Source organism: Ceratotherium simum, chromosome 8 (genome assembly GCF_057802395.1).
Source record: "Ceratotherium simum simum isolate JZ-2026a chromosome 8, ASM5780239v1, whole genome shotgun sequence".
Taxonomy (NCBI): Eukaryota; Metazoa; Chordata; class Mammalia; order Perissodactyla; family Rhinocerotidae; genus Ceratotherium; species Ceratotherium simum.
The window spans coordinates 29,554,607-29,572,609 of NC_141907.1; the positions used below are offsets into that span (position 1 = coordinate 29,554,607).

Sequence of the window (18,003 nt, forward strand, 5' to 3'; positions counted from 1 at the left end):
TGAGTTTGGAAAAAGTCCAGACTCCTAGGCATAGCATAGGAGGGCTGTTAGGATCTGCTCTCCGCTTTTCTCTGTAGGCTTATGTTTAGCATACGCCACATCTCAATCTATACTCCAGATTATTGACCAGGTAGCACTAGAGTTTCCCTGGTTACACATCACAACCTTTCTGCTAATGTCTTCTTTTCCTTTTTGGCTGTTTCCAGGCCAATTGAAAAAAAAAAAAAAAAAGATTCCTTTGTGCCTCCCTAATTGTGATCTCTCCTAGTCTCTATATTGAAATAGCCTATTTAGTTTTTGAACTTGACACAATATTCACCTTGGCAGACTTTCCACTTAATTGGAAACTCACTCCATCTTTCCCACCAATACCCACATGCTCATATCCTGTTTTGTATGTTTGTTCTAGGTGAGGTCATTTTGTACATGTTCCTGAACCGCTGACCCATAATCAGTAAGAATTTTTAGTCAGCAATTTTAGAAAATATTTTGATCTATATTGTAAGATATAAGGCTCATGAACTGGCAGCTGCCATATTTTTTGCTATGTTGAGTAGGAGTTGGCAGAGTATGGTCCATGGGCTTGTTTTTGTATGACCCATGAACTAGAATAGTTTGTACATGTTTAAATTGTTGAAACTTTAAGAAAGTTGTTGCAAATCAAAAGAATAAAGAAAGTCATGTCAAGTAAAAATTATATGAAATTAGAATTTCAGTGTCCATAAATAAAGTTTCATTATAACACAGCTACATTTACTCATTTCTATATTTTCCATGGTTGTTTTCATGCCACAGAGATCACATGACCCACAAAGCCTCAAATATTTACTATCTAGCCATTTACAAAAATAGTTTGATGACCCCCCCCCATATAAAGTAATAAGATAAATTAGAGAGATAGAAGGAAGAGCAAGATGGAGACCCAGACTGATGGAGAGGGAGGAAGACAAACAAAACATATGCAGAGAAGAGTCCAGAGACAGTGAGTTCTAACAATACCTAATTCCTCTTGTTCCTAAGTTTCAGCAACAATTGCAAACTTGAATTCCATGAGACACATCAAACAAATTATAAAAAACAAATTTGTTGATTGCAGTTAAAAGTGCCCCTACAAATATAGTTGTTTTTCTCCTAGAGTTGACTGTAAGCTCCTCAAGGATAGGAACTAACTTATTTAGTGTATTATCTCAAGTATTTTATTTAAGTCCCAAAATACACACTTGTTGAATGAATAATTACAGAAACAAATATATGTTGATTAAATTGAACAAAAAGTGCAGGTAGAAGAACTAAAGTGGATAATGCCCCCTGTTCCTAAAGCACCACTGTCTCTAAAATGTGTTATGAAGTGTTCTAAAAGATCGTTTATATGGCTAAGTCAACCAGAGCCCCTCAACAAACAAAAAACAGTGCAAACAGCTGTTATCATTGCTGAAAAAGTACAATGAATTCCTGGCAATTGCATTGGCACTGTAAGGGGTCCTGGTGACAAGTCTGGTTTTTGCTGTGCCTTTGTATGAAATCTAAGTCTGGTGCATGCTGCATTCTATATGAGTCTAAGTCATTACTAATCCACCTTCTCCCTATATTATACTCTCCGTGACTCTGAAGACTGTCATAAATATCCTGAACAAGAGAACACACAGTATTGTCACTACCATTGAAAGTTTGTGAATTTTGCATATGAGGTTGCTAGTATTGATAGTTGTTTTTTGGAGAAGCACTACAAACTGACCAACAGCCAAATTATCTCCATTGGCAACAAGAGCTTTAGCAGCCTGAAAAGCTTCCCAAATTCATTTATCAAGCTATGGATTTCTGTGGAGTTCATAAACACACCTTCCACTCAGTTGTAAAGTATGATGTTGCTACCATAAAACTCTGCATACTAATGCCAAGGTATTTGAGGCTAGCATCAATAAGTCAGGCATTGTCTAAAGCGTATGGATGACTACACCCCTAGCCCCAGCATAACTAAAATCACGATCAGGACCCACTGAGATTGCTGGCTGCACTTGGCACCATTATCTCACTCTCCAACAGATTTGTATAGACATTTTGGGAAAGGGTTTTGGAACCAAAAAGATCACCCTTTGAAATCTGGCTTATTCTATAGCCATGTAAATTTGGGGAAATTATATAACTCCACTTATCCTTAATTTGCTCATCCCTAAAATGCGGATAATAATCATAATACTAAAGTCATAGAATTGATTGCAAACGCAGATAAAACAACACAGTTCTTGGCATATAGTAATTAAAATTTGACAAGTACACAAGAGCACCGAGAGTCACCCCTTCAAATTATCATACATGTTTCTAAATATGTTATTACTATATTGTATTATTTTAATCAAAATGTGATTACAAAAGCCCTGATAAGATTAGCATGGTTTTATTTGTGCATGGCTTCTTTTGTCCCGCTACATCCAGCATTCAAAAATAGGAATTCGATAAGCAGGTAAAAGTGTGATGTTGTAAACTAAATGAAGAGAGTACGCTGTACCATGAAGAATAGTTTGGGAAATTCAAGATATATAGCCTATTGAAGAGAAGTGGGTCATGATAGGTCATTTCAAATAACAACAAATAATATCTCTGCATGGCCCTAGGTGGTAGGACAAATAGGTGGACACTCAAGAAGACAGATCTGGTGTCAATGTGTAATATTCAGTGTCATCAGTGAATTGAATATATTTCCTCAATAGGTAATGAGATCCCTGACAACGTGGGGGTTGATAACCACTCGACCAAGCCATCAGAGAAGGGATCCAATCAAACATCTGAGAGTTGATTAGACTATTTGGCCTTTAAATTCCATTTCAGCCTTGAAATTTGATGTCTCTAGAATAATCTATATCATTATAAGGCTACTCCAAATGGACTATTTGCTAGATAGATAGAGACAGAGACAGACATAGAGATATATTTCTCTTTTATTCCTGAATATATATGGTTCTCTTTGGTAACCAAATAACAATAGTCAGAGATGACATCAAATGACCATACAAAAATCTAACACTTAAATTCAATTATCTTCTCCAGCAAATTTTTGAGAACTCATGAGGAATTCTGACATGTGCCACAATTCTATCCTTCTGACTTCTTTTAACTCAGTTGTCTTCACAGCACAATGCTGCTGCCCCAGAAGTTTGGGGAGTATTTTGTCACCTCACACAAGTTTCTTCTCAGGGCTACTCCTCTTCCTATAGTGTTTTATTACAAATGTGAGCTGGACTTCCACAACCTAAACATGGTAATGATAATAATCAACAGTTCATGTCACAAATCTGGCTTATTCACATGCTGAGTTTCTGTTCAAATGGACTTTGGCACGGCCTGCCCTGTTTCTCTTTACACCTCTATATCAGCGTCAGAGAAAGATCTGCCCTTTAAACTCTCCAGACACTTTCTGCTCCCCATTTCCTATAGATAACTTTTGCTTGAAATATAAACACAAACACACACTCACATACACATGTACACAAAACACAAGGGCATATGGGGGGAGTAATTATCTAATTATGCAAGGATAGAGGTGGTCCTAGTAAGGAGGTACCAGGTTTACATTAATAATGAAACATTTAGCACCTTAATCTGGAGCTGCTTCATATTTCCTCAAAAACATGTGGAACTTTAGCCTAGCATAGGGATTTTTCTCAAAATAAAGAAATTCTACCGCAAACATTTTCACTTTTAGAGAGAGAAACTTTTTAGCAACTTTCAAATGGCTCTTAATCAACCACCAAAAAATACTGAAATATACATCTTTTTTATTTTGATTATGGTAAAAAATATCATTAAAGATTCTGTCTTTGTAATGAATAAATGAAAATGCAGTCATTAATGTATAAATACACATTCAGAACACACGCTGTCTATAGGTTCAAAATCAATGCAATGAGGCCAATGGTTGTGTTTCCTTCTCACATTAAGAGTTAAGGTATGATCTCACTCACATGTGGAATATAAACCAACACATGGACAGAGAAAACTGTATTGTGGTTACCAGGGGCTATGGAGGTGGGGGGTGGGCACAAGGGGTGAAGGGAGACATATATACGGTGATGGATGATGGACAAACAAAAATGTACAACCCAAAATTTCACAATGTTAAAAACTATTAAAACATCAATAAAAAAAATACGCTTATGGAAAAAAAAAAAAAAAAGAGTTAAGGTAAAAGTTCACACAGCACCACATAAATTTCTCAGCATTTTTTCCAGAGCCATTTACTTTCTTGCAGTAGCTCTGTTCCTTGTGCTCTTTTCTCCCCACGTACCATCTGTCTCCTCTGCTTCATCTCACCTTCTTTCTTTCAACATTTTAAGCTACTACGACAAGAGTTAAAGATCATGGAAGCCATAAAATCTTTCTTGAAACCTTAGCTGATGTTATATTCTTTGAAGGTCCCCATAAGTAAAGTCTTATAAGCCCCTGGCGAAGAAATCATTGCAAGACCACCTCCCTGGATCTTTTACAACCCAGAAAAGCAAAGAATAAACTTTTATTTCTATGAAACAGCTGAAAATTAAAGTTTAAGTCCAGAAAATGTTCTATCCATTAGCAATTATTACATTACACTGAGACTGTTCGGAAACTGCTTGTCCTAACAAGAGAGAGTAATATCTTTAAGCATTTGCAGGTTATTGTAATGCTTTATTATTGTCTTTATTAAGGAAAGCTAGACTTGTCTGAAATGTTATCCATTTTAGTAGATTCACTAGTATATGTCACATTGTAGATTTTAATTTTAGGAAAAAAAAGTCTAATTTAAAAGTAAGAAAATTCATAAAAGATGTGCTGCTGTTGGCATTATGTTTTTACAATTTAAATTTGCAGTTTAATCAAACTGGTCATTTATTTACCAAATTTAAACGATACATAGGCAGAGTATTAAAAAATATTCCTTTACATTATTTTATATATTTAAGTCATTAAAATATATTTCTAACTGAATGTTACTTACTAGTGTACCAAAGGTGACACTTTCCACTGTCCCTATAAATAATCTTTGTTTACTTCTTGTCTTCCACAATTCAGATAATGGATTAAACCATTTTCCAATACTGAAACTCAATATCAAAATTATCTTTTAATATTCCTGTTTCTCGTTTTTATGCATTAAATCAGTCAACCAATATTTACTGAGGGTCAAGCACCATGTTGGAAAAATCAGTAAGACAGATAAGGACATGCTTATCATGGACTTTTTGGTTCTAGTATGGAAGACAATATTGTCTAAATAATACAAGTGTGATAAAATGTTTAAAAAATACAAAATGATATGTGAGAAATATATGTGATATATGAAAAGTCAGGCCTTCCAACGATATGTCATTTAAACTGAGACCTAAAGCATAGAAATTAGTGAGCTACGTAAAGACGTATGTAAGGAGGACAAGATTCCAATTGGATGGAACAACTAAAATAAAGGCATTAAAGGTATAGATAGTGTGATGAACTCAAAAGAAAAAAAAAAGGTCTTTTGACTAGAGTTTAGAGAGCAAGGCAAGAAGCGGAAGTATGTGAATCTAAGGAGAAAGTAAGGAACAAGGTTATGGAAGGTCTTGAAGATTACGTGTGATGGCTTACTGTCATTACAAGGCCACCCTCTCTACTTCCTTGCAGATAGAATTCCCATTTTGTTGAAATATACACCCCTATATATGTTCAAGAAAGTTAATCCCCTTCCCAATCTAAGAGATAAATCTTGTTGGAGTAAACTAACCATGAAGTTCTCTTTTGTCTTGCCAGTAGTTAGAATTGGCATATTACCAAACCCTGGGCAATTAGAAATGAAAACAATCTACCCAGGAGTTGTAATGGATTATGTTATGATTTCCCCTCCCCCTTCAAAATTCATATGTTGAAGCCCTAACCCCCAGTGCAACTGTATTTGGGGATAGGGCCTTTAAAGAAGTAATTAAGGTTGAATGAGGTCATGAGGGTGGGCTCTAATTCAATAAAACTGGTTTCCTTTTAAGAAGAGACACCAGGGATTCAAGTGCACAGAGAAAGGGCCATATGAGGACACAGAGAGAAGGCTAACCTCTGCAAGCTAAGGAGAGGGGCCTCAGGAGAAACCAAACCTGCTAATACCTTGATCTGCCACATCCACACTCCAGAACTGTGAGAAATAAATTTCTGTTGTTATGTCACCCAATCTGTTGACAGCCCTAGTGGACTAATACAAGAGTTCAGTAAAAGGATTATCCACTAATAAATGAAGAGGCATAGAAGCAGATGTTCCTCTTTAACTAAACTACTCCACAAATATTGTTGCTTTGGCATCCATTTTGTGTGATCAAGTGGCCTGCAGGGGCCTTAACTGACACCAGCCCCTCCCACAAGCGTATGCCCTAGATAACAGCTGCAGAGTCACGACTAAATGTAAGTTTCTGATATAAATACAACCGACTTGTGATAAGCAGTCTCCTCCACCTCCCAGGACCTTCTCCTTGTGCACCTCTTAGATAAGACACTCTCCCACCCTCTGCTGGTCATTTTGGTTTGAACTGACCAATCCAGCCTCAGCCCCAGTAACTCCAAAGTACTCCATCTGTGGATCCTAATAAAAGCGTGTGTCCCAGGTCCTGCCCCCACTTTTTCGGCCTGCACCCTGCCTCGACCTCCTGTGTGGTCTCTTGAGGCTGCTGTGCAGTTGTGAGTGATAAACTTCTCCATTTCAATTTCCTCGTGGTCTTTTCTTGAATCCTGGCTCACCCTCTGACACCCTGGGGTCCTACTTAACAAAGATTAATTTCACAAAGTCACAACAGCCTTCTTTCATAGGAGTGATGAGTAACAAAGTGCTCTGCCTTTAGCTATCCAAATATCACTGTGTTGTGTTCCACCACCTAAAGGATCTTTAAACCTTATATGACATACGATCTCTCTGAAGACTCCAGGAAAGGATCTTTCCTTGCCTCTTCCTAGCTTCTGGATATTGCAGGCAATCTTTGACATTCCCTGGCTTGCAGCTGCATGATTCCAATCTCTGCCTCTGTGTCACATGGTCTTTTCCTTATATCTGTGTGTCTGTGCCTTCACACGACATTCTCCTCTTTGTGTGTGTCAGTGTCTCTTCACCTCTTCTTATAAGGACACTAGTTATATTGGAGTAAGGTCCACACTAATTCAGTATGACCTCCTCTTAACCTGATTACATTTATAAAGACTCATTTCCAAATAAAGCCACATTAATAGGCACCAGGGGTTAGGCCTTTAACACATCTTTTTAAGGGACACCATTCAATCCATAACATCTACATATGGAAAATGGCAGAGCAGAAGGATGGATCAAACCCTGGAAGATATCATGGTGGCACTGAATTTATCAACTCTTTTTTCAATTTCTTCTTTTTAAAATAATAAGTTTATCATTTCAGCTACATTTAGTTAGGTCTGGTTTTATCTGAAGCTAAAACATTCTAATGATGTTAAGGATATGAGGCATTATTTTCAGAGCATTGTGAAGTTATCAAAAGATTTTAAGCAAAGGAGTAGCATAATCAGATATTTATTTTGTAAAAATTACAAAATCCATTTGTGTATATATACCACATCTTCTTTATCCATTCGTCCCTTGATGGGCACTTAGGTTGCTTCCACGTCTTGGCTATTGTGAATAACGCTGCAATGAACACAGGGGTGCATGTACCTTTACAAATTGGTGTTTTCAAGTTCTTTGGATATACACAATGGAATACTACTCAGCCATAAGAAATGATGAAATCCAGCCATTTGTGACAACATGGATGGACATTGAGGGCATAATGCAAAGTGAAATAAGTCAGAGGGAGAAGGTCAAATACCGTATGATTTCCTTCATTAAGTGGTAGATAATAACAACAATAAACAAACACATAGGGACAGAGATTGGATTGGTGGTTACCAGAGCGGAAGGGGGGAGGGAGGAGGGTGAAAGGGATAATTGGGTACATGTGTGTGGTGATGGGTTGTAATTAGTATTTTGGTGGTGAACATGATGTAATCTATGCAGAAATAGAAGTACAATGATGTACACCTGAAATTTTTACAATGTTATAAACCAATGTTACTGCAATAAACAAAAAATTAAAAAATTAATTAATTAATTAAAAAATCCATTTGGCCTCCAAGTCCTCTAGAAGTTCTTTCTAAAGATCTCTTAATTTACAGTTGCCCCTTAATGAGTTCATTATTACTTCACTTGTACATGAAATACCAGTTTTAAGAAGGATCCTTGCCTCCCACTTCAGTCTGTCCAGAACATCAAAATAATCTTCCTAAAATAACACTTAATAATCCATCTTTTCAATCAAAAGCTTCCATAGCTCCCATTCTCTTAAAGGTAAAATTCTTAGAGCTTTCTTAAATCCTGATCTCAAACTACGTTTTCAAAGTTATGTCCAAAAAGAAGTGGGCTTTGCATTAAAATAAATATCACACATCGAAATTGAGTAATAGTTTAAATCTGTGCAATTTGAGAAAACTGTAAAAGCAGTTACTAACAATTAATGGAGCGAATTCAGAGCAATAGCCATTTAAAAATTAAGCATAACGACATATCTAGTTTCTTTTCTTTTCTTTTCTTTTCTTTTCTAAGCTGATAAAGAACATAAAAAAGAAAGAAAAATGTTTTACTATTCCCAAATTCTTGTTTTTCATGTGAAAATTGTTGCATATTAATAATTAACTAAAAACTAAAATTAATTGCCACCCAACATAATTATTGAAGTTATTGTTTTAGAAGACATCTTGTACAGGAACAATCCTAGGCACTTTATACACATTATCTTATTTAAGCTTAACAATAATTATAAAAGACAGGTTATTATTCCCAACGCTATGAATTAAGAAATTTGGGCTTAGAATGATTAAGCAACTTGCCCATAATCATGCATCTCTGAAATGCCAGAAATGTTGTTCAACAAGCATTTAACCACTGGTTTGTAATCTTATGTTTTTTCTCTCACCAAAATGACCTTCTTCTCTTAACAAGACCATGTCACTCTTGGTTCTTTCAGCTTCTTCCGATAGTCCTGTGGAGGATTCTGGATAGATTACAGTAATTGCAACTGTTACTGCAGGAGTGGCACATGTGTATACAGGTACTGTAGGTTTGCACAAATAATTTTGCCATTAATATGTTTTAACACTTGATATTTAAATAAATTCAGCAAATGAGGATGAAGGGGACAATAGAGGAAGAACAGGGTGAAGCTAACAGAGAAGGCAATGAGAAAGCAGTTTCCTAGTTAATATTTATGAAGAGTCAAGGCTACAAAAATATAAGGGATATTGTAGTATAGATATACATGCCCTGTCCTATTTGAAGATAGCATTTAAAGTGTGGTATTGTTCAATAAGCATTCCAAAATATTACAACTCTAAGATTTGAATTTGAAAATGAAACTTGGAATAATTGCGAAGAGACTTTGGCTCTTCTTTTTTCAAGTCATCCCCCATCCATTAATTAATTAATTTATTAAAAATAAAATATTCTCTTTTACAAACATCTAAGGGATTTAATTTCCTCAATTTAATATAATTTTGAAAAAGAGAATTTTCAAAAAGAGAAAAAAACAAACAAGCAAACTACTCTAACATATCATGACTCTATGGTATTGACTTTTGGAGAGGAGGTTATAGTCCTGTTAAAATGCTGCATTTGAAATGTTCTAGTCTTCACAGAGGGGCAATAAAGGAAAAACATCTGAAGCACATGAGGAATTGTTTTCTTCCTAGCCATACACTTGATCAGGAAGGCAAAGGACTCCACAGCTTTGTGTTGTTTTGCTAAGGAGACAAGGTGTCAGTTAAAGGCTGGATTGCATCCCTAAACACCAAATCATAGAAAATAGTCACAGGAGGAGTGATAGCTCCAAAGAACACTGTGATCATTTTAGAGAAAACATTAAAAAAACAGTTCTGTCTTCTATACATAGCAAGATAACTAAACAATGTAATCAAAGTGAGTTTATAAAGCCTATAGTAAAAAACTTCTCAAGAGCCTGTACTGAAGTACTATATAGTAAGAACTTTCTAAATGATCCAGGTTGTGCAGATTCCAAATGAATCATTAATCTGGTACTGTGTGTGTGTGTTTGTGCCTATATGTATGAGCTAGACATGTGAGGTAGGAATTAAACTGGAGCCATGCACTTGGTTGGCAGAGTGATCAGAGATTGGTACCAATGTTTTTACTATAAGAACATTAACTCCTGGGGTTTCTTCATGTGCTCTCTCACTTTTGATACTACGAAAAGCTACATTAATGCCATCAACCCCATAAAAATTCAATAAGTCATACATATATCCTGTTTAAATAATAAGCATCATGTTAGCCATTTTTAAATACATATATGTACGTTATTGAATGCCACTAAAATTGCCCACTAGACTTACAACTCGTATATGCATATATCACTTTTCCTTCTTTGATTTTGAGAGGGTGAAATCACTGTTTTGATCAAGAAAGCAAAGGGAAGTCAGAGGCAGCAAGAAAATTCCTTTTGGATAGTTTCTAAAGCTCTTCTCATGCCTTATTGTGCCTGAAAGGTCAAGATCAAAGAATGATAATAATAAATCAAGTACTTATTGAAATCATCCTAGTTCTACCCATTTTACTTTTCAAGAACTGACCTTTATATCTTCTTCTCCTGTTGATAAAATCCCTGTTCTTCCTCCAATAGGAAGAAAAATTGGGTTCTCCATTTCATATATATTTCATATCTATTTGGTCCTATAAGCCAGCATACATAAACCTTTCTCATGGAGTAGAAAAGAGTTAGTCCTGATCCTTCCAGAATACATTGAGTCAATGATATTAATACATGAATCAGGAAATGCTGATCTATACCAAGAATGCTGCTGTCACTTCACATCTTCTGGGTTGGCTTATGTAATTTGGAAGCAATCGTTTTCTTTTTTATCTACCCCATTGGTCTTCTTCATTATACCAAATAATACCTTTGTATACTGTATAATTAAACATACAAAGCCCTGTTTATTTTGATAAAAAGGAAAGAATGAGATGGTACCAATTCTCTATCCCCCAAAAATCTCGCACCTAAGCCCAAGATAAGAAATTATCACGATTTGAGTGTACTTTTCAGAGTGGGTATGTTCTGATGTGTCTGATGACAAATAGAGTTAATGACCAACTTGGACTAGCTCTCAGTTTTGCTAGGCACCTGTTCTCCCACTTTTTTGTTTTGTCTTTAACTTGCTCTTGTGGAAGAAGTTATGGGCTGTTGAAAAAGCCACAAGGGATCATGTGAACTTGAATATCTTCTGAATGGAGTTAGAAATGGAGGGCTTATTTTCATTGGCTTAATTAATCCTAAGTGTCAGTCACAAAATTGAGAGCTTAAATTGGTTCAAATGCTCATTTCTCATAACAAGCTTAGATGTTAAAATATTACTATAGTGATGGTGGTGATGGTTGAAAAACCATGAGAATGTACTTAATGCCAATGAACTGTGTACTTAAAAATTATTAAAATGGGGGGTCAGTCTGGTGGCATAGTGATTAAGTTCACATGCTCTACTTCCGCGGCCCAGGGTTCACAGGTTAGGATCCTGGGCATGGCCCTATGCACTGCTTATTAAGCCATGGTGTGATGGTGTCCCATATAAAGTAGAAGAAAATGGGCATGGATGTTAGCCCAGGGCCAGTCTTCCTCAGCAAAAAGAGGAGGATTGGCCATGGGTGTTAGCTCAGGGCTAACCTCCCTCACACACACAAAAAAATGATTAAAATGGTAAATGTTATGTTATGATATTTTAACACAATAAATAATATATATTATTGTGAAAAAGTAATGCTGATCTTTGATCTCTGGCACATTTTTAACCCAAGATATAATCACTCTATAAACATTGATTAGGTAAGTATGATTTTTGATGCTACTTCATAAGAGGAAAAATTACAATAGTATTTGAAAAGAAAAATCCAAAATTTAGATTGATATCTACTTTACAATTTTTATCTTTCAAAGTAACATCATCTCAAACAGACTTTTGGTATAAATTCTACACAAACCTAGTGTATTAATTTCCTCGGACTGCTGTTACAAAGTACCACAAACTAGAAGGCTTTGATCACGGAAATTTATTATCTCACAGTTCTAGAGGCTAAAAGTCTGAGATCAAGGTGTTGGCAGGTTGGTTTTTTCTCAGGCTGAGGGAGAAGCTGCTCCATGCTTCTCTCATATCTTCTGGTGGTTTGCTGGCACTCTTTGGCATGCCTTAGTTTGTAGATGCATCACCCTGGTCTATGGTAGATTTAACCAAATATATCAAAATTGCATTAAACGTAAATGAACTCAATACTTCAATTACAAGACACAGATTTTCAGACTGATGAATAAAAAAACTACATGCTATTAACAAAAGATGCCCTTTAAATACAAATAGTTCAATAGTAAATGCATAAAAATGTTGTACTATGCAGAAACTAAACATAAGTAAACTGGTATGGCTATGTTAATTGCAGGCAAAGTAAAATCAAGGAGTATTACCAAAAATGAAGCGGGATATTTCACAATGAAAAAGTATTGATTAATTGATCAAGAAGACATAAAAATCCTATGTGTATGTACATAATAACAAAACTTCTAAACACATGACCCAAAACTGACAATTAAAGGAGAAATAGACAAATCCACAATCGGATTTGGAAATCTCTCAGCCATTGATTAAAGAACAAAATGGATAAATCAACAAGGATATTGAAGATCTCAAATGACACTATACATCCATTTTAACTAATTGATATTTATAGAACACTCCACCAACAACTGCGGAATACACATTCTTTTCAAGTACACCTAGAATGTACCACATGATAAACTATATGCTGGAACATAAAATAAGTCTCAAAAATTTCAAAACGTTAAAATCTTACAGAATATGTTTTGTCACCAAAATGGAATTAAATTAGAAATCAATAATTTTAAGATATCTCAAAAATCTCCAAGTACTTAGAAACACTTTAGCACACTGCTAAATAGCCCAATTGCCAAATAAGAACCCACAAGCCAAAAAAAAACATGTTGAACTGAACTATAATGAAAATATGTCTTCTTCAAATTTATGCTAGGCAGCTAAAGCAGTACTCACAGAAAAATGTAGAGCTTAAATGCTTACATTCAAAAATCAAGAAGGATTGAAATCAATGACCTGAGTTTCTACTTTAAGTATCTAATTAAAAAAGAGCAAATTACATCAAAATTAGTAGAAGAAAATAAAAAGATGAAAGCAGAAGTCAACAAATACAAAACAAAAAGTCAAGAAAATTACCAAAGGCTAAATTTGGCTATTTGGAATAATTAATAAAATTGATAAACCTCTAGCCAGTCTGAATATGAAAAAAGTACAAATTTATCAATAATAGAATAAAAGAGGGATGTTATTACACCAAGTCATTAAAATTATAATAAAATATTATGAACAATAATATGAACTTTTTTTTTGCTGTTGAATTAAACAACTAAGATGAAATAAATAAATTCTGTAAAAATCTAAACTTAGACATTGAGCTATTCTGGTACTAAAAACCTGAAATTATAATAAAAAGTCTTCCCTAAAGGATAATTCAAGCTTTGATGACTTCTCTGGTAAACTTTCACTGGTGAATTTTATTAAATTTGATAGAATTTACAAACTTTGTCCAAAAATAGAAGACAGAGAATATTATCCAATTTTTTTTTGCAAAGGCTAGAATTATGGTAATAATAAAACCAGAAAAATGCAACATGAGAAAAGACCACCACAAGCCAATGACCACAGGAACATAAATTCAAAAATTCTTAAAGTATTAGCAAATAGATTCTAGTAATATACAAGGAAAATAAATTAGAGTCATGTGGGTTTTCTTCCAAGAATGCAAGGTTGGTTTACTACTTTAAAACAAGCAATGTAATTCACCAAGTTAGCCAAATAAAGAAGGAAAATGCGTATGATCATGTCAATAGGCTCAGAAAAAGCATTTGACAAGTTCAACCTCCTTTCATGATAAAACAGCAAAATCTCAGCAAACTAGGGCTAGGAAAGGGACTTCCTTAGTCTGCTAAAGGCATCTAAAAAATCTACAGCTCACATCACACTTAATGAGGAAGTAACTAACACTTTCCCTGTAGGGGTGGGGAAAAGGCAAGATATGCATTCTCACACTTCTGTTTGACTCTCATTCTCTCTACCACCTTTCCCATGTTCCTCCATGTCATTTCCATTCAACCTCATGATAGCAAATAAAGAGCCCTGGCCCCACTGTCAATTTCCACATGAAATAGAAACAGGTTTCTAAATTTACTATCTTTGCTAAAAACTTGAGATGTTACAAGGGTACATTGTGATTAGACTGATTTATGTTGTTCTCCAAGTACTTGTGCTTTCAACGTCAAACTATGCAATATGTACTATACTAGTCATAAACTAGGTGACAAAACAATAGTCCGTAAAAGTGACAAGTTTTCCTGAAATCACATTACTAAAGACCTGAGGCTTCAAGAAGAATGGAAGAGGTACACGCTAAGAATCTTAGGAGTCTGGTGTTAATCTGAGAACCGTTACTGAATTTTTTGAGCTTCTGTTTCCTCATTAGTTAAGTGGTGTGACTATAAGTATTTCAATAAGAAACAAATTGATGACGTATAAAAAAGCAAATTTTAAATTATATAGTGATTCTCCCAGCTAAAATATAATACTAGAGAGAAATATAGCATCCATTATCTTATGTCAGTAAAATGAGTGAAGGAAACTAATATTTATTAAAGAATACAAGGTATCGGACATTATGCTAGATATTTTATATATATTGCTTTCTTTAATGTGAAAAACAACCCTAAAAGGTTGTTTTAATTTTTCAAATGAGGAAGTGGAGGCTTAGAGTAATTAATAAAGTCATCTACATAATATTTATATTATGATATTCTGTTACTTAACATTGCCACTGACAACAATGCTTAACAGTTGAAACGCTTAGGTCAGCGTTTCCTAGTTAGACAGTTTACTTGCTAGCGGAGTCAACTGGGGACTCAGTTTCTCCATCAGTAACATGGGAATAATATTATGTACTAGATTCAATGATGTAGATATTATATGAGAAAATGCCACTAAGCTGATTAGCATAATGTCTATGACATAATGAGCACTCAAAAGATGAGCTTGATTATTAACATAATAATAATAATAACAATAAAGATTACTTTAAGCAGAGAAATTGAAAATGCTTGAGATAAAGAATAAGCATAGAAAGTTCTGTCATATTTTAGAAAGTAACTATAGGTTCTGGGGACTCTATTTCTGCCCCTTTGGAAATGTCTGCTCTTTCTGCTACACCACGCGCATGAGTCAAAGACCTTTTGGTAATCATTCTTAATAAAGAGCACTTTACATATATTCGTCAACTGGGTTGAAGGCTTTTTTTTTCCATTTTCACAGAAAAGTCACTTGCAAGGGCACAGGAAAGACAAGTTGAGAACACAATCTTTGGAAAAGTGACATTGAAGGACTTCTTAGGAAACATCAGGGAAGATATTTATCAAAATTCTATGAATATTAATGAATGGGAAAATAATGAGCTACGATTAAGCGACAAAATCAAAGCACTCGGTCCCACTCTTTTTTGGACTCAGCTCCATAGGCCTTGCTTTCACAGAAGTATCTCCAGAATTCTCTAGGGACTACTTTGTCCCCAAATGAAACATCACAAATAAGCACACATTACAGGAGATGCTTTGTGTTCAGAATAAACAAAATGAGATGTAACACTAGCAGTATAAACCTTGTCAAAGACAACATTTCAACTTTTAATCACTGGCATTAATAACAAAAATATTTTCCCAATACTTACCTACCTTGAGCAAAGTTGTATTCTTCAAATATCTGAAAAGGACAAGAATTGAAAGACATTGAAAAAAAGCTACTTTTACCCCGGAAATGTGACACTCCAATGTCAAGAGAAATCATATTTTTACAGCTTAGTTAAGAACCCCCGGAAGCCAAGATTTGGGGGAAATCTTGATAGATCATTAAGATTTTAGTAAGGATAGCTCATATTGCCATAATAAAAGTTTAAATTAAGATGATTCCACAGTTGGGCATGTATCAAGCAGAGACCTGCTAACAATGTCCAGCTCATTCCAAGAGAATTCTGGCAGGCCAACTGAATTCATAAGATGATAAATTAAAAAATAATGAAACATACATTTGTCAGCATAAGTCTGATTGCAAAGTGTATGGCCATTATTTTGCAATTAGTGTCACTTACTGAAATAGTGCTTTCACAGTGATTCAGCCCTTAGCCACATTTTTCCAGAGCATTTTCTTCCACCACTTTTGAAAATTATTGCTGAAATAGTCACTCATTATTAAATCAGTCAATTAGTGATTGCAGGAGGCTGCTCTCTCTTCCGTTCTACATTTGTAAGCACTCAGACAGTAGAAACATAACTTCTTTTACAGTCACGATGTTTTGCATCAGCCCGAAGCTTGTAGAAAGATAGAGGGTTTCCTCTCAAACATGTGTTTCTATCTCATCCCATCCATTAGAAGCAAATCTCAGAGCCCTCCCTTCTGACATCTCATCTACTTTGCCCGTCCTCAGCATTATTAATAAGCTCAGCTTTACTACTACACTTGTTATCTTTAAATTTTACTTGTCTTGTTTTTCCCTGCCACCTGCCTGTAGAAGTGATAACATTATTATCAAATAAAGGTATATTAACAAGTTAATTATTTTCATTTTTACTCCAACCAAATGGTATTTGCATTTCAAAAGGTGATTAGCCAGGCCAATACTTTCGTCTAGTGGTTAAGTTCAGTGCGCTCTGCTTCGGCAGCCCGGGTTCGGTTTCCCAGGCACCGACCTACACCACTCATACGAAATAAAGAAAGATTAGCACAGATGTTAGCTCAGGGTGAATCTTCCTCAAGCCAAAAAAAAAAACTGATTAGGCTACTGTGGTTCCCTGGGGAGTGAAGACAGGAAGTTGATATATAAGGTTTTGCAGGATGTTCTCTGCCAAAGGCTGACAGGATAAAAATAGTCTGAAGTCCACTCTACCTTCACATACAAAGCTGGGTATGAGCAGAGTCACCACAAAAGAAGGAGTCTCCTATTCTTATTCACACAGCAGTCTTGGGAAAGATAGCTTTTACTACATTATTTTATAGTACGTACAAAACTGAACTGACGTTGTGCAGGTAGCTAGTCATGTTTTGTGTTGCAATAAAGAGGGTTTAAAATCTCCTTCCCAGTAAAACAGTAAATGGAAGAACACCAATGCTACAGAGAGAAAGCAACCACAGAATGCTTAAAGAGATAGACAGCCTGCGTATAACACAAGCACAGCCATGAGCTGCAAAATATACAGGAGAGAATAAAAGCCTCACATTGAGGCATCGGTCAATAAAGATCCATGTTTTAAAACCATACTGGGCTTCAGAGCTCCTGAAGAATAATGACAGCTACCTAAATTTGAACCTCTTCACACATCCCTCCAAAATCCTCCAGTGGAAAAAGAGAGCAAATAAAACTATTTTCAAAAATAACTTGGGAACAGAGAATACTATATACTTAAGTGTATATTTAAGTCAAGAAATAAACATCCAAATCTTGCAGAGCTGTCTCCAGACTCAATAGCCAAGCAGAGTCAGGTAGAGACTGCATGGAAAAGAGCAGAGCTATCAAAGGCCTAGAGATGGCAGAAAACACATAAAATCACCCCAAAAAAGAGAAATTCCTGCCCAAAGTATGGAAAATACTCAAAACACGGCTGTCATCTACTGAGTCAGAACAGTGCTACTAAGGAATTGAAAAGAAGGGACTTGACTGTGTGCACGATGGAGTAAGTATCCTGCAGATACTACCTTGATGGTAGGATTGGAGAAAACACATTGAAAGGACGGTGTCCATTTATTGGAGATTTGTTGCAGGAAAGAAGAAAGCATGTGGTGGAAATCAGGATATTACAAGAAAAAAAAAGATTATCTCAAAAGCAGAATCTTATC

General features: G+C 35.3%; 1 long non-coding RNA gene across 1 annotated transcript in view; it reads right to left on the reverse strand.

Annotated features, from left to right (window-relative positions):
* The window catches only part of LOC147916421 (uncharacterized), an 87,141-nt gene that overhangs the window by 21,405 nt on the left and 47,733 nt on the right, over window positions 1–18,003 (reverse strand). The window contains exon 2 of the long non-coding RNA XR_015552902.1: window positions 15,849–15,876. This is a non-coding gene — a long non-coding RNA (uncharacterized LOC147916421). The remainder of the gene's footprint in view (window positions 1–15,848; window positions 15,877–18,003) is intronic.